Source organism: Trachurus japonicus, chromosome 11 (genome assembly GCF_045865225.1).
Source record: "Trachurus japonicus isolate A0001 chromosome 11, Traja_1.0".
Lineage (NCBI taxonomy): Eukaryota > Metazoa > Chordata > Actinopteri > Carangiformes > Carangidae > Trachurus > Trachurus japonicus.
In genome coordinates, this window is record NC_140917.1 from 33,153,740 (window position 1) to 33,176,468 (window position 22,729).

Genomic DNA, 22,729 nt, shown 5'->3' on the forward strand with positions numbered 1-22,729 from the left:
GAGATGAACTGCGCCTCGTCTGGATGGTCGGCGAGAGCAGGCGGCAGCAGCAGGGGGCGGTGACGGAAAGCTGCAGTCAAGTCGGACAGTTTTCAGCCGCCGTCATAAAAAGGAAGTGACAGAAATAAACATCCTGTCAGATCAATCCGAAGGCTGCTCGCAGTTTGTTCTGATCTATGGTTCTGATGGAGGAAATAGCGTTTGCGTTTTTGATCGCTGAGGAAATAGAGTTAGAAGAGATCCCCCTGCTACACGAAGATGGACTGGAACGGAGAAGGTGTGTCAACACTGAAAATGAACCAGAGATATGTATATATACATATATATGGCCACTTTTGCAGTCTTATACAGTTTTGTAAATGTTTTTTCATAGGCCTATATATATATATATATATATATATATATATATATATATATATATATATATATTATTATTAATTTTTTTTTTTTTAATTGTGTGTGTCACTTCACTACTATTCTCCTAGGTTGGTTCCAAAAATTCCTCATTTTGTTGAGGAGGTTGTACCATTGTACAGCGTTACTGACTTTAAAAGTCATTTCAGACTGTCAAGAGGACAGGTGGAGGTAGGTGTATCGAAAGAATTTCAAGTATTATCCTTGATATTTGCATGTATGTATGATGATTTTCTTTTATTTGCTAACTAGGTCCTTATGACCAATTTGGGACCATTCTACATGAACACACTAAACACCAAGTTGCCATTGCCAAACAGCGTTCTTGCATGTCTGTGGACCCTTGCCAACCAGGAGTCATACAGGGGTGTGGCGGACCGATTCAACATCTCCAAATCAACAATGTCATCACACCTCCATCATTTTTGCTCCCTGGTTAACACACATCTATCTCATCGCATTTCATGGCCCATAGCAGAGTCACTTCAAACATCCAGGTTAAAGTTCGAAGCAGCAGGATTTCCAAATACCATCTGTGCCGTTGATGGATGCCATATTCCCATTGTCAAACCACACAACAACTCCATAGCCTATTACAACCGGAAACAATTCTACTCTATCATCCTCACCGGATTCTGTACTAGTGACCGCCGCTTCTGCCATGTAAATGTAGGTTACCCAGGTAGCTGGCATGACACGAGGGCATTCCGGAACACGGATGTGGCACATCTGTTGGAGGAAAATCCGCAGGCCCTGGTCCCAGAGGGGATGTACATCATTGGGGATTCGGCCTATCCTCTGTCCATCCACCTGATGAGGCCCTACAGGGATAATGGCCACCTAACCGCCAGGCAGAGGCGATTTAATCAGAAGCTGAATTCAGCTCGTGTGGTCATTGAGCATGCTTTTGGCATCTTGAAGACAAAATTCAGGAGGCTAAAGTGTCTGCACATGAAGGATGTGGCAAACATCAGTGCAGCAGTCACAGCATGTTGCATCATTCACAACATCTGTTTAGACCCAGGTGACCAGATGGACGAAGATGAGCAGGGTCCATTCGAAGAGGATCCACACCCACCACAGCCCAACAACCAAGATGCATCACATTACAGGACATGATTTGTGCTCACATTTAGGAACAGGATACACTTTCAGAGGATAGCTATACTTTCACACTCACCTTTTTTGTAAAAATCTTTTTTATTCACATTTTGTGAGCTGGTGGAAGCATGCCACAGGGTGATGTGAGGCACTTTGGTCAAATATTGGGTTTAAAATAACTACAGTACCGCCTTGCAATACTTGATTAGTCTACAAGGCATGAAGTTAATTACCATGTGATTTTAAGTGCCTCTACATCACCAAGACTTCTGCTGTGCCTCCACGTGGCAGTTCATGGTAACTGGGTGGTAAACCCAGGCAAAACCAGCAGGGGATCTCGGAGTGTCAGTGGTCCCCAGAGGCAGTCATTTGTGAATGTGAACAGCCAACCACTGAGCTGTTCGGTTTTTGATGAGATGTATCGAACAAACAAAACACAGACACACATATCTTTTTTTTCCCTCAACATTTATTTGTTGTTGCCTTCTTCTAGTAGATGTATTATGGTTTGTTGCTGCTGCCCAATTTCTTTCAGCTGAGAGACAATTTGACCCATGCAAGTCAGCATTTTGTTCCTCATAGTTTCGTCTTCTTCTCTCTTTCAGGCGCCTGGACCTGGCCAATTCCGGCCTCACCAGAGCTTCCAGGGCAGTGGTCCTCCTCTCTGCATGGGCTTCATAGGTCTCCTGGATTGGTCGATTGCCCTTTTTTGGTGCAGCTCTTTTGGTGCTGCGAGTGGCTGTTGAGGGACCAGGCTCCTGGTCCTCAGACGGGGGAGCTTGACTGGGGGGCTGGTCCTCAGGTGTTTGACTGGGGAAGAGTGGCGTGGACGTGATTGTTCCAGGTGGACTCCCCACCCCGGAGCCACCAAATATTTCATCCATTTTCTGTAATGACACAATTTCCAGTAAAATCAGAGAAGTGGTATTTTCACACAAGTTTGCTTTCATAATAACCCCCCCCCCCACACACGAGGCACTAAACAAAATACTGAAATGCTGAAGAGGACAAATGGGAGATTGATATCTTCAGAAAGGTCAACTAAAAAGTTTACAGAGCAAGCACTTACCAAGAAATATTCCCAGGTGATCTTTTCTTCGCCTGTTGCCTTTGATCGGTCTTTGGCTCTTTTGAATGTGGTTAACATGTTGCCGAATTTTTTTCTTATTTTGTCATTTGTGAATTTGTACCCTTTTTCAGTGAATGGTTTTTCAAGTTTTTTGTAGAATGCTATTTTATTGCGGTGATAAAGGTCTTTGTGTGTCTGGGTGAGTTCCATCAGAAGTAATGTGGTCTTGTGTCTGAATTCTGAGAAAACAAAGCATTGTTAAAAACATTCTTATTGCATTTTATTCCACAGATTAGAAGCAACCACTGTACCTGTCTGGGATTCATCGCATTCTGGCTGGATGGATGTAGATGGGAATGATTGCTGTGGTAAAATGTGGGTTTCAGGAGTGGGGCACCTGGTGAATGTGGCTGCAGGCTGGGTCCGGACCTGAGTGGGGGTGGCAGAAACTGTTGGCCTGGGAATAGGAGTGGGGCACAGGGTGAATGTGGCTGCAGGCTGGGTCTGGACCTGAGTGGGGGTGGCAGAAACTGTTGGCTGGGGATTAGGAGTGGGGCACAGGGTGAATGTTGGAGGTTTAGGAGTGGGAAAGACAGGAGGTTGGGTGACGCTGATTGGGTTTACTGCAGAGAAAGAAAGCCAGAAGATTGAAAAGACTCATCTATATGCATTTGAATATTCATGTTTGGCTGGTATAATAAAAAAGAGAACTTACCTTGATTGTGTTCTGCGGCTGTTATTTGCTTGACTAGGTCAGCGGCATACTTTTTATCTGGGAAAAAATCAGATTTCATTTAATACATGCCAACCAAGTGTCTCAAGAAATTAAGGTATCATACTTTACTTTTGTACTCACCAGTTCTCATTCTTTCTGCAGTTTCTCTGCTTACTTTTAACTGAATGGCACCTTCGTTATCCCTCACGGTAATCACAACTCTATCCATTGTTGCAGGTCAAAACCAGGTTCTGCAGGTGCCTTATATACCCAGCTGCATTAAAAAAAACTTACCACACCTACTTGAAATTAAACAGATCAGTGGGAACCCTGTGACCAGACAATTGCCAATCAGTGATTGCAGATTTGGTGATTCTAGGAACAGAGTTGTATGGGAGCTGGCCACCCAGAATGCCAGGAAAAGGAAATTTCCCTTTACTATAGGCTACATTTTATCACAATTGTGGACCATCATTAGTACATTTATAAAAGAAAAACATAAGACTTTTGGGGTAGGGGAAACACTGAACCATAGGCTACTTTTTCCAGGACCCCCTTCTCCAGGACTTCTAAAACTTCCTCTAGGTCCCCTAAATTTGTTAAATGGGGATATATGTTTTTTTTTTTTTAAAACAACTCTTAACTTTCACACATGTGAATATTTTTACTGCAGTTACAGTGATATGAAGGCTACTGTAGCCAGAGAATAATGGACACATAAATTCCACTGTGTACTGTTTAATCTCACAAATGTACTAAAGAGGAATACAAACGTTGTAGCCTACCAATGAATTGATCATACTTTTAAGGTTCACGTTTTTGAGGTCATACAAAGTTGATTTTTCTAAAATTATACTTTTCATTGTGGTCTAAATATGTATAGGAATATTTTACCATTTGTGTGCCTTGTAAAGCACTTATTGTTCGTTGATGAGTGTAAAATAAATATCCGGCATTATGATGATGATGATGATGATGATGATGATGATGATGATGATGATGATGATGATGATGATAATTATTAGCCTATTATGCAATCAACCACACAAAATACGTTTGTTCACAAATTAAACCTTTACAGCACAACATGAGAATTCATTTAATAGTATTAAATATTACAACAACAATATATTACAATAACAATTACACAGAAAATTAGGATTTTCGACAAAACGTAGCGTTTGCACTACAAACTTTAAGAGCCAATCAGCTCTTTGATCAGGCGACAGCCAGGCGTTTCCCATCATGCCCTGAGGTTTGCAGTCGGTGGAGAGCAACTGCGGCGCCTGGCTCTAAAAACTGCGGCCGCCTTGATCTTGTGAGGTTATCGTTGCAGGCGCGTGCATGACGTCAGAGCAAGTCGGGATCAAGTCGGACACAAATCTAACCGGCATGCATTGTGCGCTGGTCACCGGCAATCGATTCTGCGCACGCCTGGCTCATCTCGAACGCACCTTATATCTATGGTGTCACAGTTCAGTCACCCAGCTCCCACTCAGTACTTTTCCATCGACTCCGCCTCTGCTTCGCTCAGCCTGCTGGCCACGCCCACCTCATCATTTAACTCTGTTCACCTGTGCGCACACCTGCTTCTCATCTCCAATCAACAACAGTATTAAAGTATCTCCTGCTCTCGCTCCTTGTGATGCAAGACTTTCCAGCATTAACCTCTGGCCTCACCGCCTGTTGCGAACCTTACCTATATCTGACTTACTAGCTTCATCATCACCCCAGAAAACCCCTCAGTACTGCCCCAGTGCTCCTCGAGGCTCCACAGTTTAAGGGTGCATGGTGATGGTGAGATGACACTAGTGATGGGTAGCGATGGGCAATCGAGGCTTTGTTGAGGCTTCAACACCTTTTTCACGTAATGATTCATTACGCGAGGCTTCACTGACACAGTGCTCCAGTATGACATCTAGTGTTCAATAAAATGAAGTGCAATTGAGGTGTGTCATTCATTGGTTCATTGATTGTTTGAGATTTGATTTGCCATGCCCACTCTGTTCAACTAATGTTAAGTTACATGGTTGTATGTGTTCAAGCTGACACAATAAAATATGAAAATATAAAATAAACATTAAGTTACTCTGTTTCTCATTTGGCATATCTGATTGTGGTGGGCTTTCGTTATATAAGCCTGATATATTAGCCTATGCTATTAATCACATTCTCCTCTGAAACAAGTCTAAACATTCTATGGTTTAAAACGATGTGAAACGGTGTAGAGTAGATGGCAAATGTGATCTCATTTCAAAATAGAGAACTAAATGGCTCAACGCAGGATTGGATCCTATATGTCTGGGGGTTGACAGCCTAATATAATTATGGTACGCCACTCTTCTTGCTAGCTTTGCAGAAAGGACATGTTAAATATTTTTCATGCAGGTCGTTGACACTTTAATCTTTACAAATATGCGTGTTACAACGCTTAAATAAATTATTTTCCTCTGCTCCACATATCATGGTTTAGTAATGTTAAAGAATTCCTGGTACTGAATGCTACACTTTCCAACCAACTGCCGCCTCAGTTTCTACAGTATGTGCTTTGAAGGCTCAGCTCAGCTCTGACAGAGAGCCGAGACAACCAAAACACTGGCGGTGCTTTATGAATGACTGAAGCAGTAAAGTGGGTCATACGTCAGTAGTCACGTGATCTTTCCCAACCGAAACATCAACGTGTGACTCTTAGTGACTGCATCATGCGGCTTGAAAAAATGGACCGTAGTCTAGGAAATATTTCGGAAGTGTTGGGTAAGGGTTAATGTTAGATATATGTAATGTGTATATGTGTGCTAATTTACAAGGAAAAAAGACACCCCTCTGGGGTTTTGATCTCATGTTGTCTGGGCAAAAGCTCATGTCTCCAACCACTATTCTATTGCAATCACCTCGCTGTTGCAATGGGACGTACTTCATCTATTGGATATAATAATCAATATGATAGTGATATAGAAGACCACATTTCTTATTTGGCTGTTACGATAATAACATGTGCTCTACAAATACACACTGGTGTCATTTTTATATGAGGCTAATGCAAATGCAGACTGCCATATGATTTTGGCAAAGTATGCTGTGGGGGTTATTGATAATTTATGGTTATGTAGGTAAAGAGGGTGTGCTTGAAAAACTGGGCAGTGGTCATGCTTCTGTAACATTTTAAGAGTTTTTATTCAAAAATAAAAGTTTACACAGAGTGTGAGGATCTCCTTTTTGACATTATTTCTCCCGCCTTCGAGACTGTGCGCTCACATGGCACAGATGACGCTGGGGTGCCAAGAAAGTATTTCGCAACTTTGTACAAGTTCGGATGTTGATTTATTGCTGGTCCAGTACTGTAGAGGGTCTTTTTTTCAGTCCAGGGCAGGGTGTGACAGATATCTGTTCACCTCAACAATGGCGTTGGCGGTGGCATTTTGCGTTTGCCGAGCCCTGGTCGCATCGTTGTCCAGCAGCCCCCACAGGTCAACTCCTGGAAAAAAAAACATCAGACCCATCAATACAAATGTAATTTTGTGTCGTTATTCATGATTAAATAATAAAAAAAGAAATACCGGTGGAGGCTGCTGCTGTTGCTGGAGGATCATTCTGAGTTCCTTGTGGAGTGGACGGTGGCTGCTGCTGCGCGACATGAATGACTTTTGTGCACTCTGAGATTAGGCGCTCCTTAATAAACGTCGCCACTCTCGGGCTGGAAAAGCCGAATGTTTTAAACCTTGGGTCCATCATCGTCGCCACTGACAACGAGCTCTCCTTCTCCTTATCTTGCAGTCTGTCCACCAGTCAACTGATGAGGTTTCGTGCCAGATGTTTGGCCATGTCAGTGGACAGCTGCCGCTCAAGCTGTTCAATGGTGTGGCGAAGGACCCAGTAGAGGGGGATGACCTTAGAGGCCGACACTCTTTTTTCCTCTGACAGCTCTACAGTGGCCACCTGGAATGCTGCCAACACCTGAAATGACATATTGTCAGAATACATAAACTGTGTAGCAACTTTGGTTACATTGCTGTTGTTGTGAAGTATGATTCTCTGAGTGACTAAACCCTTAATGACTGCAAAATACATACCTTGATGCACTCTCCAGTGCTTTGATACTATAGATTTGTGTGTGAGGTCAGGTCGGTGTTCAGTGAGGCAAGTGATGCTGCCACTGGCTCTCTTTCTTCAAATAGTCTTGGCAGCATGACGAAGGTGCTGTTCCAGTGGGTGTCCACCTCTAATATCAGTTTCCGCTCATGTGAACGAGCCTCTGTTTTGCCATTGTGCTCGTTTTAAATAAAGTGACAATTTTCCGGCTCAAGGCCCGGCGTTGCTTCAATAGGGTAGGTGCACAAGCTGTACTACTTCCTGACAGGAAGACAGCATCTTTATTTCCTGTCCCATACTATTGGCCGAGTCCGTCACTATACAGCGCACTTTGTTCTTTAAACGGCACTCATCCAACATTGAGTCGACTTCGGCGGCTACTGTATGTGGGCAGCTGTGTGGGTCCTTGGAAAAGGCTTGGTCCCCAGAAGAGCAGTGGACAGCTGGTCACTTTCATTAATAAAATGACATGTGACTGCAAGGTAGGCATCTGTGTTGATAGATGTCCACATGTCCGAAGTGAGACTTACAGTCTCAACCTTCTGGAGTGCCACTTTTGCCTTCTACTTCTCCTCCTCATATTTTGTAGCCACCATTTTTATTTTATGAAGCCACCTTTTTTTTTTTTTTTTTTTTTTTTTTACAGCTTTTCTCATTGGCAGAGAGTAGGGGGGGCCAGCTTGGCCACAAACTCCCTGAAACCAACGTCCTCCACCACAGAACGGCTGCGAATCCTTGATGATGAAGTTAACCAAAGCTTCATCCAGGTCTCGCTTTCTATTGCCTAATAAAGAACAACAATGCATTAGGTTACATATAGACTTACTGAAATGTATCACAAGGTAATATAAAACACACTTATGGGAATTCCTTTATCATGTGTAGGGTTACTTGCAACAGGTGGCTGCTGGCTGTTCTCTGGTGCTGGATCAGTGTCTCTGCCATGCTTGGCCCGCAAATGCCTCAGCATGGAGGAGGTGCTGTTGCTGTATGCCAACTTCGCATCACACAACATGGACCTGTGAAACAACGTTCACAAAGTTCATCCCGATTTGAATGCATTCAAGGACAAGGTGGGGGTTCAGGCGATTTCTTCTCTTGGACAAAATTTCTCCAGCCTTGGGAAAAGGCGCATTTGCACGGTACTGATGATGCCGGGGTGCATCAGTACCTGGCTACTTTATATAAATTGGGGTAAATTAGTTTGTGGTTGGTCCAGAATTTCAGTGGATCCTCCTTTTGGTCTGTATTTTTATATAGCGCTTTTCCATCTGAAATGATACCCAAAGCGCTTTACAGTACATACATCACATTCACCCATACACACACATTCACACACTGATGGCGGAAGCTGCCATGCAAGGCGCGAACCACGACCCATCAGGAGCAAGGTGGGTAAGGTGTCTTGCCCAAGGACACTACGGCAGCAACCGGGACAGAGCGGGATTTGAACCGCCAACCCTCTGATCATTGTTACGACCCGCTCTACCACTGCCGCCAGGGCCAAGACAGGAACTGCAAGGTACCTGTTGACCTCCACAATTGCGCTGGCCGTTGCATTCTGCATTTGGCTTGCCCTGGACTCATTGTCCAACAGCCCCCACACGTCAACTCCTGAAAAAACACAAGACCCATCAATACAAATAAGTAAAAGTAATTAGTAGTAAATGGTAATTTTGTATCCTTATTCATGATTAAATAAAAAAGAAATACCTGTGGAGCCTGTTGCTGCTGCTGCTGCTGCTGGAGGATTAGGGTGGGCTCCCTGTGGAGTGGTCGGTGGTGGTGGCTGCTGCTGCTGCTGGGCATCACACAACATACACTGGACCTGTGAAACAATCACTTCACAAAGTTAATCCCTATTTGAAAGCATTCACTCTACTAAGGACAACAATTGTGTTATGTTCGCGATAGTGACATCATTGTGCTCAAGGGCTTCACCTTAAGGAGCTTCCCAGCATAAATGAATTCACCTACAGTAGAAATAAAAAATAACATGCGTACTCCATCTATCTATCTATCTATCTATCTATCTATCTATCTATCTATCTATCTATCTATCTATCTATCTATCTATCTATCTAGAATATTATACTATATCTGTCTAGGACTATATCTATGCAAGTAAATTATCTAATTATTTATCTGTCTATCAAATTCTCCAAAAAATACATTAAATACAATAATCTCTCTCTCTCAATAGCAACAAACCAAACAACCTACTCTGCAAAAGAGAAATTCAACGTCACTAAATACGCAATCCCTGAACGGACCAAGCCCGCCAAGTGTTTCACATGACAAACCGAACCAATCAGGTGCTTCGTTTGGCGTCTGAAGCACTGAACTGCTTCAAACAAGTGGTTCATACGTCACAAGTCACGTGACCAAACCATGCCCCGGCACAGTGGTTCGATACAATTGCTTCATGAGCTACCGCGTATGTGTCGGGGCCTCGGTGTCAGAGGACCATCACTACCCATATCTGATGTACCAGCTTCATCATCACCCCAGAAATCCCCTCAGTACTGCCCCAGTGCTCCTCGAGGCTCCACAGTTTAAGGGTGCATGGCGATGGCGAGATGATACTTCATGAAGCATTGAAGCTTTTCATCAAATTGATTCGGTCAAGGGTAAAGCTTGAACTTGTGGAATCACTTTTATTCATGTTTAATCAGAAATGACAGTTTTTCAACTCAGGCTATTTCTGTTTTTACAAATTATTTTGCCTGCCGTGGAGAACACCCTGTCACAAGGCGCAGAGGACCTGGGGTGCTCAAAAAGGCAACTGCAAGCTTGTTCAGATTCGGGTTGACAGGTTTCTGTCTTTCCTAGTATTTCAAGGGATCCCCCAGCATGGCTTTCAAAGTCTAATGTAAAAAAAAAAACACAGTTCAGATGGCTGCTCAGACCTTTTCATATTCATACAGTTTTTCATAGTGATAGTTCTCTTGAATGTATACGCTATGAACATGTCAAGCTGCTGCTCAAAACCTGTTACCCCTTAAGGGATTAATAAAGTTGTTTTTGAATTAATTTAATTAAATACACAAGTTGTACAATGACTGACAGGATTTATATTTCAGGGGAAAAATGTAAAACCTTCAAAACAATCTTGAATCAGGTGCAAAGTTAGGAGCGCCCAAGTGCAGGATGAGTCATCAACCATCTGAGGAATTTCAATAATTTGATACACTCACTTCCTGAGTTACTTGGCAGTATATATCTATGTTAAACTGCTCTTTTATCTTATTGAGGTCTTGAATCATTTGCCATCTCTGCGTCATCTTTCCAACAGTGAACTAAAACATGTTTAACTCTTTCTTTGAGACCACAATTATCACAAACACCGTTTACCTATCTTGTATAATGTGCTCTTCAATGCTGCATGTCCAAACCTGAGTCTTGAAATCACTCCCTCCTGTTTCTCCCTGCACATCTCATTTCTCATACAGCTTCCTGTCTTGGCTTTCTTCCACTGATTTTACGACCTTTGGTTTTTATTTGTAAAATATATTTTTCATTAAAGAGGAACTACTGTAAGCAGGATTTCTCCTGTGGCTATGCTACAGTTTTACCTTAATTAAAAAGCTCTGGAATAATTGTCATCGTTAACTATATGACTTGTTACAGTGACAATGGAGGCTCTCTGTCTTCACCTGGCATCTCACGGCTGAAAACCAACCTTGTAACATCAGTGTAGTACCTGGCTGCCGCTGCCCCGGTGTCCCAGCTCTCGTCTCTGCGGCACCGTTACCCGCAATCTTTTGTTTCTGACGGTTAAGACTACACAAACATCGTATATGTTATGTAACGTTATCCACCGCTCCATTTATTGATTTTCCGCCGGCTTCGTTGTAAACAAATACACATGGGCGAGAGGAGCATAACCGAACAGCGAAAAAGCGATCAGACTTGCATAATTCCCCTTTAAATGCTGGCTTGATTTGTGATGTGGTGCTGCTGGGAACAACAGGTGGAAACGATGAGGCTGAGGAAGAGGTGTGGCAGGGTGGAGGGTAGAGGCGGGGCAAGAGCAGTCAAAGTGGACTGTGGCAAGAGATTTGTCTTGGAAGATGTAGTTTGGTGCAGCACACATAAAGATCCAAACCCAACTTTTTTGCTGTATTTTCCTACTTTTTTTTTCTCTCCAGATATCAACACACAACACACTGTGATTTTGTTTTTTGCTTTCCCTGCATGGTTTCTTCAGCTTCACCAAAGCCAATATTCTTTGAACATGTCCAAGTTCATATTGTTGTATATTTGTGACCGCTGCACTTTGTTTTGCTTTTTGCCATCTGATACACTGATAATAATCCAAAACAAGACTGAGGCAGCTGTGTAATATCAGCCTCTGGCTCAGAGAATGGTGAGTGAAGGAGAGTGTGTGTGTGTGTGTGTGTGTGTGTGTGTGTGTGTGTGTGCATGGGGTTGGTGAACGGGTGGTGTTGGTTTCTGCATGGTAAGACACTGACCAGTCATCTCATGAGTTGGGTGCCACATGACAAAGACATGGAGCTTTTTGGCAGACAACATTAACTCTCCCTGCAGTGGTGTGGCCAAAGAGGGGGCCGTGGGGTACCACTGCCCCCCACTGAGAGTAGGTGATAGACAGTTGGCTCACTGGTGAAAGGATTAGTGGATTGGCCTAATGGGAAGAGTGCCAGGGTCTGTTGACAAGTGAATCAAGTGGTCATTGGAAAGTTAATCAAACTAATACAAAAACCTGCTCTGCCAACTCCTCTGTTCTTCTTTTGTTTTAGTACAGGAGTGGGTTAAATTAAAGGAGGATTCCGGTCATTTTTTACCCCAAAATCGTTGTCCTGATGGTCACCCAGTGTTGGGGGGAGCAAAAAACGCGACTAAAATTGATGCAGGCAAACTGGAGTTACACCATGGCTAGACGGCGCTAGGAATAGCCACAACGTTAACCTATGGGGGCAATTCTTTCAACCACAACAAACATTAAAGCCCTATTCGCACGGGATTAGTATTACCTGGGGACCTCTGGTGATTTGTAAATTACCTCCCCCCTCTGTGTTTCTTGCGGTGCATTCGCACGGGATAAGTGAAGTCTGTATTTTTACTCAAATTTACTGACATCTGCTCCGATATGACGTCAAAGCTATGCACGTCGTAACATCCGCTGTTGTCACATCCATGTGCGAAGCAAATGTAAATAAAATGTCAACAGTGCAGTTGTTGTCACAATAACGGGCCGTCATGGCATTTGTATTAAGCCTGTTGAAAGCCGCCGTCATCCATCTCAATATCCTCCTAAATTTCGCTCTTTTTATGGATCTGAGCTGTTTATTCAAATGGGTCTCCAGCACCGATACGAGCCTGTGTTTGCACCTAAACGCAGATTTGCACGGGAATAGTTTTACCACGGGACGTCGGTCTTTGGTGAAATATAGTAGGTAACTTGCGGGGGAATTTTTACTTTACAAATTACTGACTTGGCGCATTCGCACGGGATTAAGATCACAGACGTCCTCCGCAATTATTACAAATTACCAGAGGATCCCAGGTAATACTAATCCCGTGCGAATAGGGCTTCAGAAAACAATATCTATGGTACATGACTGGAATCCTTGAGATAATATTACTCAAATAGGGTACAGTATAAACTTGGTTTTTTGAGTGTTTGAAAAAAATTGCTCCCATAGGTTAGCGTTGTTGCTATCCTTAGCACCATCTAGCTGTTTTTTGCTCCCCCCAACACTGGGTGACCATCAGGACAACGATTTAGGGGTTAAAAATGAGCGGAATTCTCCTTAACTGAAATTTTGAATCAAAGGTTGCGTCAGTGGCCAAACCATTTTTGTGTTGGTGATGGGAATGTTCTTCACCACTAAGCCCCCAACCCCCACACCCACCTGTCGGCGCTGCTCTGGCTATAAACTGACATAAAATAACTTTTTAAATAACTTCAAATAAAAACAAGACAACCATACTCAAAACTAGAGAGAAAGAAAATGACTAAAGAGTCACAAAATGAACACAAGCAGAAGCTGAGCAACTATAAAGAGATGTTAAATGATGCAAAAATGACTACAAAGAGATGCAAAATCAGAACAGAGACAAAAAACTGCTACAGAGATAAACAGGAAAAAAATGACAAAGAAAGACACAGCATTTGTAGTAATTTTGTCTCTGACTTCTGTGTTTTTTCATTTAATGTAGTGGTTTATTTTACATTATATATTATACAGGGGGAAAACATATTTTGATATGTGCAGCTTGTTGTTGCCCAGGACCCAAGGTTGAAATATTAACACACTCACCCTCGTTTTCACTGCAACTTTTGACCCACTCCTGCATCACTGGCATCTGGCTCCGGGCCTGGCACAGGGCAGCTGGACTCAGTGTGTCCAGACAAACAGCAGCCTCCGCAAACAATGATAAATATTGCTTTTTGTGTGACGCAGGTTGGGCAAACTACAGCACAACATTAAAATGACAAATACCAGCGGTCTCTGTAACACCTGTGTCCCCAGGATGATGTGTTTTTTTTCTCTATCTCTCTGTCTCTCTCTCGCAGAAGCGCCAAAGCTCCTGTCAGGTGGATGTGCAGACTAAGCAGCATCCTGTTCCTTTGGCTCTGTAATGGAGCCGTGAGAGAGGAGGGAAGGATCCAAATGAGGGGAATGGCACGGAAAACATCAGGACGCTAATTAGATAGCTGGTTCTGGCTGTAGAGTTTAGAAATGAGAGTGCAGAGGGGGAGGGCCTCCTGAGTCCAGAGTCAGCACTCAGCACTGCTCGGACTAAACCGGTCCCTACATCCAGCCAGGAGCTCACCAGTCTGTCCTCTCCCATCTCTACCATCTGTTTTTTCTTTTCTTTTTTCTTTTTTAGGCCAGAGTGTCAAGATGGCTGTAGACAGCTAAAGTTGTGACATTAAAAAAACAAACAATTTTCTTTATGGTCTTTGTACAGAAAACTGAAAGGGCTCAGAACAATTCAAGCTGATGTCATGTCAGAAGGTATTACAGGATGTATTATACATATGCCAAACACTTTCCACCCCTGAAGAGCTGTTTCGTTAAGCCAAATGACAGACAGAAAACATGTTCAGTTTAAGAATCAAGGCAAATTATTCAGATGGAGAAACAAAATCACCCATCTGTTGCTTTGTGTGAATTTTCTCTGCACAGACTCTGTCCTCTCCTGGATTTCTCTGCCGCTCTCAGACCACCTCACCGTCTGAATTCATGAATGTGAAGGAGAATAACCCCGGGCTCAGATCTCATCTCTCACTCACTTGGCAATCCAGGCATACACTTATCAAACCCCGTCACTTCGGTAATTGAAATGCATGACCAATTTCATTGCCCATATCTATAATCTTTTTTCATTAGGGCAAATTGCTTTTTGATGGAACGGACAATTTCATCATATAAGACCTTTCCCATGTGAAATGCAGAGAGAGAGAGAGAGGGGGGGGGGGGGGGATTAAAGATGGTAGAGGGGAAGGAAGTCATCAGTATGGAGGTTGTGTATATTGTAAAGTTATTGGAAAAGTGGTCAGCTCCGTGACCTTTTCCTGTATAATAAACGGAGCTCAGAGGAACAGGCCTGGGGATTATATATTTCAAGCATGAAAATAAATATTGTGCGTTGGTTACAGTGGCGCCGCATGTTGACTGACCCTCTTCTCTTTTTTTTATCGTTGGGGGACTCTACTCCCTCACGCTCAGCACTGGATCAAACTGACAGCTCTTCAAACAAGTCATAAAGAGTAAATATCACATGTAGCTGCATATTGACCGGAGGGATGGTATGTTGTGTGATATATGTGTGGCTGTTTGGGCTCAGGGACACACTGTCACATGTTCCAGAGGCAGGTGGGGTATCCCTGTTTCCACACACTGGTGAACTCCTCTCTAAAACTCTGAATCCTCCTGTCAGGACAGTTTTTATGCTGTAAAATCATCCACAAGTGATTTTCCATACATATTTCTTTCTGGTTTGTGTCTGACTCATCCATCCGTAGAACCAAGATTAACAAACACATTGTTTATGAGTGAAGTCCATGAAATGACACTGTACTGCTGCCACCTTGTGGCTCCAAAAGCATCTGGGTATAAGATTTTCCATGGTTGCATGGATGAGGGGAAATGGGAGGAAAAAAAAAATCTTATCCACCAACTGAGCATCATAAAGACATACTACACACGTTATACAAAACTTAAATGCACATCTGGCATAAGTTCAGCCAGTGAGACTCCTAAATGTCTCTCATGCGTCATTTTATTGGCTTCGAATCATTTGCAAACCCCAAAATAAAAAATAAACGAGTAGAAGAAATAAAAGGCAATGATACAATAAAAAGACAGGCAGAAGAAAAGAAAACAAGCATTTCTAAACAGCACCAGCAGGGGACAGTGATGTCACACCAGAGAGAATGCATACAGTGTGGTTGGAGCAGACACCAGGAGGTTGAGGGGGGATGGAAAAATCAGCATACAGCACAGATGATCCTCTCTGAATCAGTCAGTACTCAGTTAGACCTCACTCCTTTTTTTTTCTTTTTTTTTTACTGCTTAAGAGAAACGAGAGGTTTTATCCCGAGGAATGTGAAAATGAAGACTGTATCACACTTACTGTGCCTTGGAGGTAAATCCAGGATAGAAGAGGTTCCATCTCCTCCTGGACTTTCGTATTTTTACAAGCAGATGGTTTCTATAACCTGCAGCTACAGAAGAAGAATTTCTTCTTATTTCTGCGACAAACACTTACTCGTCTCGGGCAGATGTTTCTTTTGATGTCTAATTGAAATTAAATAACTGCGTCGGTCAACATCAGAGGAAGATGATTCATGATGAGTCAGAGCTGGATTAACAACACTCCGGGGTCCTTGGCAGAAATGAGTTATAGGTCGTACCATCATCTCACACTGTTGCTTTCAACTAAACAAAGGGGATGTGTAACATACTGTATGTGCATGGTACATTTCACTTCTGAGTCATTTAGTAATGAATGATCCATATCAAACCACCAGATTGCTGTATGGACAGTGAACTTTGCCTACTTGGGCCCCTGTGGGTTATTACAAGTTGCTCACTTAGCCTGGATTATCAGTGACCCCACATACGACCTCTCTGCTTGTGGCCTGAGGCTCATTGGCTGCTATAGCATAATGCATCTAAATGTCCAACCCCACTGTCTACTGGGAGGTGTTCTGGTTTTGCTACACTGATTTTTAAAGGCCCCATATTTTACTTTTTCAGTGTTGATCCATGAGAGACACATTTGTGGTTTTAATGACAAGGAACCATCTCAATGCAGTTTACATCTCCTATCTCAGGCAAGGCAAGGCATTTTTATTTGTATGGCCCATTTTTACAAACAGTTTGTCTCAAAGGGCTTTATGGCATCATAACAACATCCTCTGTCCTTAGACACTCACATCGACTGAGGGGAAAACTCCCGGAAACCCTTTTTTTTTAACAGGGAAAAATTGGAGAAACCCCAGGGTGAGCAACATAGGAGGGATCCCTCACTCTAGAAATATTGTCACAACAGGTCGGTGAAACGATAAGAGGAGAGAAGGCTCTGAGACTGTGCTGATTGGCTCTCTTTCTTGAGTGAACAACCAAAAAAATAGAACAAATTTCAGGTCAACACACATAGAAAAATCAAATTCCACAAGGTTGCATAGGTAGCGTTTTGAAATGTATCTGTGACATCACAAAGTTACAGAAGTTGTTTGGTTGGGTCAAACAACATGTAGCCACCCAATCAAAATGGCACACAGAAATGTCTAATTTCTTATTTATGCAATAGCCATTTGGTAGGCAGACGGTGGAATGAAGTTCACTGTATATTTTTGGGGCATTTTCAGCTCTGTTGGATTGTATAGTATAGAGAGACAGGAAATGGGAAAGCAGAGAGAGGGGGAATGACATATGCAGTAAAGGGCCGCACGATGCAGGATTTGAACCGGGGCTGACTGCAGCCTCTGTATATGGGGCACCTGCTCTATCAACTGGGCCACACGATGCCCTATAACTCATGTATCCTTGAAAAATTTTAATGAAATTTCACAGAAGTAACACAACATAGGTGTCAAATCTAAAAGCATTAGCATTAGTGTCACAATTTTCCAAAAACTACATGGGTATCAACAAAAATTGCACTTTTCTTTATTAAATTGTGTAAAATATTCCACTGAGCGGTGTATTTAAGCCTTGGTTACTGTTGCTGCCTGCAGACTAGGCTGTTGTTTTCTCCCTGGCCTGGCATCAGCCCCGCCCACAGGCTGACAGCTGATGTGCAGTGGAGTGGCAGTGTCTGGTCTGAGGTCAGCAGCGGGCCAGTCATCTGGGTCTGTGAGAGACTGTCGACCTCCGGGGTCGCTCTCTCTCTCTCTCTCTCTCTCTCCATCAGCTCCTCACATTGCATACACTCTGCATTTCATCACCCTGAATCTGCAGCTCCTCTCCTTTGTCTCTGAAGTCCTCTGTCGCACATTAGAGGCCGCAGCTTTTATCAGGACGATGAGACGTTAAACAGAAGGAGAGCTGTGGCTCTTAATGACAGGTTGCAGAGTACGCTGTGGCAAGACATGCTACAATTTATTTGCGCACCCCTGTGGATATATTTGAGAGTGTAATTGTAGGCAATCATAGTCATTCTCTTTGAGGATGGTCCAATTCATAAATACAATGTAGTATTCAACACTAACCTCGTCAATTTCAGCCACTGCAGCAGCTCTTGAAAGAACCAAAGTGGGTAATTTTTTCCTAGAGTGCTTTAATTGTTGTCCATCACAATAAGAGGGAGTGTGGGGCAGAGACAAAAGATCAGGTTGCGCTGAATTACTTTTCACTACGATTTCTAAAACATCTCCATATGCATCTTTTCTTAAATTATCAATCCTCCCATATAACAATAACCAACAATAATGTGCAATAATTCAGTGGACTAAATGGTTATTGTTGGCACCAAACGTATGGATGTTTGGTACACACAGGACATCCTTCACAAAAAGACCTGAGGAGAATAACTAATATCTTTCTGGCACTGAAACATGGAAATAAATGCTTGTTTTAGTTTCTTAAATCTGATTTGGGAGTTTTTATTTTGAGGGGGAAAAAAGTCCAGATCACTTAAGTCATTACTATCACAAAGTGTATTTCCAGAGAGAGACTGACTTAAAAGGCTCCCATATGTTCCTTCATCTCTCTCTGCCATCCGCCCCACAGAAGTGGACCAGGCCAAATTGGACAGGCCGCTCCAATCACAGAGCAGAGAGGGGCTGATTATAGGGCAATCATTGGAATGGTGGAGATGACATCAGCAACCAGAAATTGGCTAACTTTCTAACTTTTTTTTTTGGTTCTCATGGGGATGGCAGTCAGAAGGGCCTGGCCTGAGGCTCCATGACAGACTGTGAAATGAGCCTGGTACCGAGGTGAATTAGGCTCTGAGAAGATAGGAGACAGAATTTAAGGAAAGAGGGCACCGGGCAAAAACGGCTGAAGAGCATTAGATGAAAGGATGAAGAAAATCAAAATGATGCACTGCTGTAGCTATTCTAGTCAGAACAGACAGTCCAGAGAGACAGCTGTGGCCAAAGCTGTTCTGTCGTATATTTCAATACTTTTGAAATTGAAATTATATACACTTCCTTCCCCTGGCATGAACTCTTCACCTCTGCACGGTTTATGACTTTTGGGGCTGAAATACATCATCCTCCTCCTCCTCCTTCTCTTTGTCCCGTCTCTCTCCCACATACATCTCCATCCCCCTGTGCCGCCACAACGCTGTCTTCCTCTCTTTTTCACTGCCAAGACCACAAGCCTGTACTAGAGCTGCAGACAAAGACACAAACACAAACTGGCAACCTCTGGGTCAAGCCCGCATGATAGAGACAGTCTCAGTGGCTGGAAGGAGGAATTCAAGAAAACGGACAAATACAGTTTTATTGCTACCTACCTAAAACAGTTAATTACATATGGTCGCTGATGTGGAATCTTTTCTGTAGGCTGTCTGTGAACAAACTCTGCGGTTCTTTGCAAGCTGCCTATTTGACCTTCTCTGTACATTTCCCTCACACTGGGTTGCGCTACATTGACACGTGCTGTGAGAGCGGCACTGAGGATACTCGCAGGCAAAGAGAGAGACAAGGACCTTCCAGTCCGGGGCAAGAAAAGGCCCCTTGATCATATTCACAACGGCCCCCTCAAACATTTAGTGTCACAGGCTGGTGAGGAGCAGCGCTCTTCTTGACACGATGCATGGCCCCTCTTGTGCTCCTGCCTCGCTTCATCACTTGTTGCATGAACCAGTGCCAAACTAAAAATACTGGGTGTTTGTACTTCCACTATGCAGGGTGTCAAAACAGAGAGCTGCACATAGGACCTGTGTGTTTTTCTCTTGAGGCACGAGACAACTCTGCTGAGTGTGAGAGGAGCAGTGTAGAAATTGACTAAAGAGTGCATCAACTTAAACATTCACATATACACACGCACTGTACCGTATATGAAAGTAGTCTCAAGTATAAGGCCCCAGCATGGGAGTAATGGTAAGTACTGTAAAGCCAGCCCTCATGAATTTCAGTGTTTGAAGTAATTTGTCTTATTTTCCATTACACTGCTCCAATAAAATGAAACATTTTAATATTATATTGCGTTTTTAGTCTTGCCTCGCACAAAGATGTTATGTGTCGTCAATGTTGATTTTAATCATGTTTAAGTGTTTCACGTTTCTTGATTAGTTTCATGTCAAGTCCTTATGTGTCTTTTTATGTTACGTTAAAGTCACTCATGTCCAGTCTTGTCATGTGCTTTCTGTTTTATTTTGTACTCAACTTTTCCCTTTCATTTCAGATCCTGACTTCCTCCCTTTGTGTGATTTTTCCCTCTGTTGAGATTGTCAACTCCGCCCATGTATCATGTATTAAAGGAGACATATTATGTCCCTTTTCCACAAATTAAAATAGTTCCCAGGTGTCTTAAAGACATATCTGTGACATTCTTCAGTCTAAATACCCCAAGGATCAAACACCACAGCTCTTTTCATCCTCTCAAAACAGCCCTGTTCAGAACAGCTGCTTTCAGTGCCTGTACCTTTAAATGCAAATGAACCACTGCTTGCCCCGCCCCTTCTACTGGTACCAGGTAGGGGTGGGGTTATGCAAATTAGAAAGCTACTTGCATTGCTGGAAGACATCTGAGGAACAGCTCGTAAAACCACATGGATTTCAACCTAGGGAGCCTGCACATTACAGATTTTGTCAATTCTCACATTTTGGGGACCGGAAGGCAAGACAAACACCCAAATATATGTTAAAGAGCCAAAGTGATATTTCCATAATATGTCTCCTTTAATAGTTCTTGTCTCCCTTTTTTCTTGTTGCCAGTTTGTTTTGTCTGTCTTGTGTTACACTGCTGTCATCATTGAACCAAGTCTTTGAGTTTAGAGTCGATCCTCCATGAGTTGTTTTTGTTCTTTTATAATCCTCATGGGAGAGTCTTTATTTTGTTAAATGAATTCCTTTTGAGTTGTGCATTTGAGTCCTCTCTGTTGTTTTAAATGTCATTACAAAAGATGGACAGAAGAACCAAGTTGATAGTAAACTCTGCAAGTCGCAAATATGTAAGTTGGTTGGTGTAAAATATACAGCATGATAGGTACGAGTATTGGACACAAGGAAAATGTAATTTCCAGTTTTATTTTTGAAATCAAAGTTCAAAACACATGCATAAATGATAATAATAACAAAGAAAGGTTTCTTTGACACCTAGACTGTTGCTCATAGATGTGTAGGAAGAACATTTTTCAGGTCTGTTACTTAAACACAACACATCATCACTTAAACACAACACATCATCGTGAATAGAAACACCTGTTTGCATAGGGATGTGACTCATACATCCATGTTAATGACATAACAACTGGCAACTGTGAGCTTTAATGACCAATCCTACTTTTAAATTTGTGATTTATGCATGTATTTCTCTGTTTTCTGAGTTTTAAAGCTGTAATTAAATTAATGTTAATACGTTTTTAAGTGATTGGATTCTATCCATCACAGTTTTACTATGTTAGCATGCTTGGCTAATGAACACCACCGACAAACCAAGTTCAGAAGTGAGATACACACAACGTTCCTCCCGGTCTCGTCATTCAACACTTTTTCCACTCTGTTTGTTATAAAGTAATGCTTCATATGCTCAAGCACATTGTTTGTATTTGGTGACTAATCTCTGGGAATAGGAAGATGTGCTGAGAATGGGCTCGTGAGCAGCCAGCATCCCTCTCATGTCAGTGTTGTACCCTTGTAAAGAGTAGAGAGGCTTTTTACTGGATACAAACACTGTTTTGGCAGCTGTGTCTGAAGTGTTTCAGCCCAGTTTCAGTCTTTGCTGACTATTGGTTTGCAGTTGGGATCCCTTTAGTTAGATTCACCAAGTATCAGCCTGCCACTGGGCACCAGGTCTGGGCAGGACTCTCGTCTTATACCTCTTCTTCTGACAGTTGCTGTTTTCAAAACCCCCTTTGGTTCAGGACACAGTCACAACCAGAGAGATAGCAACCTCCCTCCAGACGGACAATGGCACAAAAATGTAAATAGTTTCCCCCATGGTTTTGCACACTGTGTTGCATGTCTTGCAACTGCTGTTGCTGTAACAGTAATCCATATGAAAATACAAGAAAACATGTTTTCTTGTATTCAGACCCTTACTTCAGTACTTTGTTGAGGGTTTCAAAACTTAACAAAACAGCATATTCTTCCTGGCAGATCTAAAGGTCAGTCAGACTGAATGGGAAGTGTGTGTGAGCTGCCATCCTCTGCTCTGTCCAGACAGATTTGGTGTTTACCTTTATTTATTCAGTGAGGGCCTCTCTTTTCAGTGACTCCCTGATTGCAATATTTGTAACAAACAATTCAATCAATACAATGCAAGGTGCAAACCTAAAGCAGTAATACAAAAAAAAACAAGAATTAAAAAAAAAAACACGTACACTCAGAATGCATGAAGTCCATTATAATGTGTTTGAAGTGATTAAAGGGATCAAGTCATCCAGCTGAAGCTTTGACAGAACAGTATTCCATTTGAACAGTGCAAAACACTCAAACACCAGCAAATATCTCAACTGTGGGGAAAATTTCCTTTAAAGGATACATAGTATGTTCCCTTTTCACAAATTACAATAGTTCCCAGGTGTCTTAAAGAAATGTCTGTGACATGCTTTCGTCAAAATACCGCAAGGATCAAACATCACAGCTCTTTTCATCCTCTCAAAACAGCCCTGTTCAGAACGGCTGCTTTCAGTGCCTGTCCCTTAAATGCAAATGAACCACTGCTTGCCCTGCCCCACCTCTT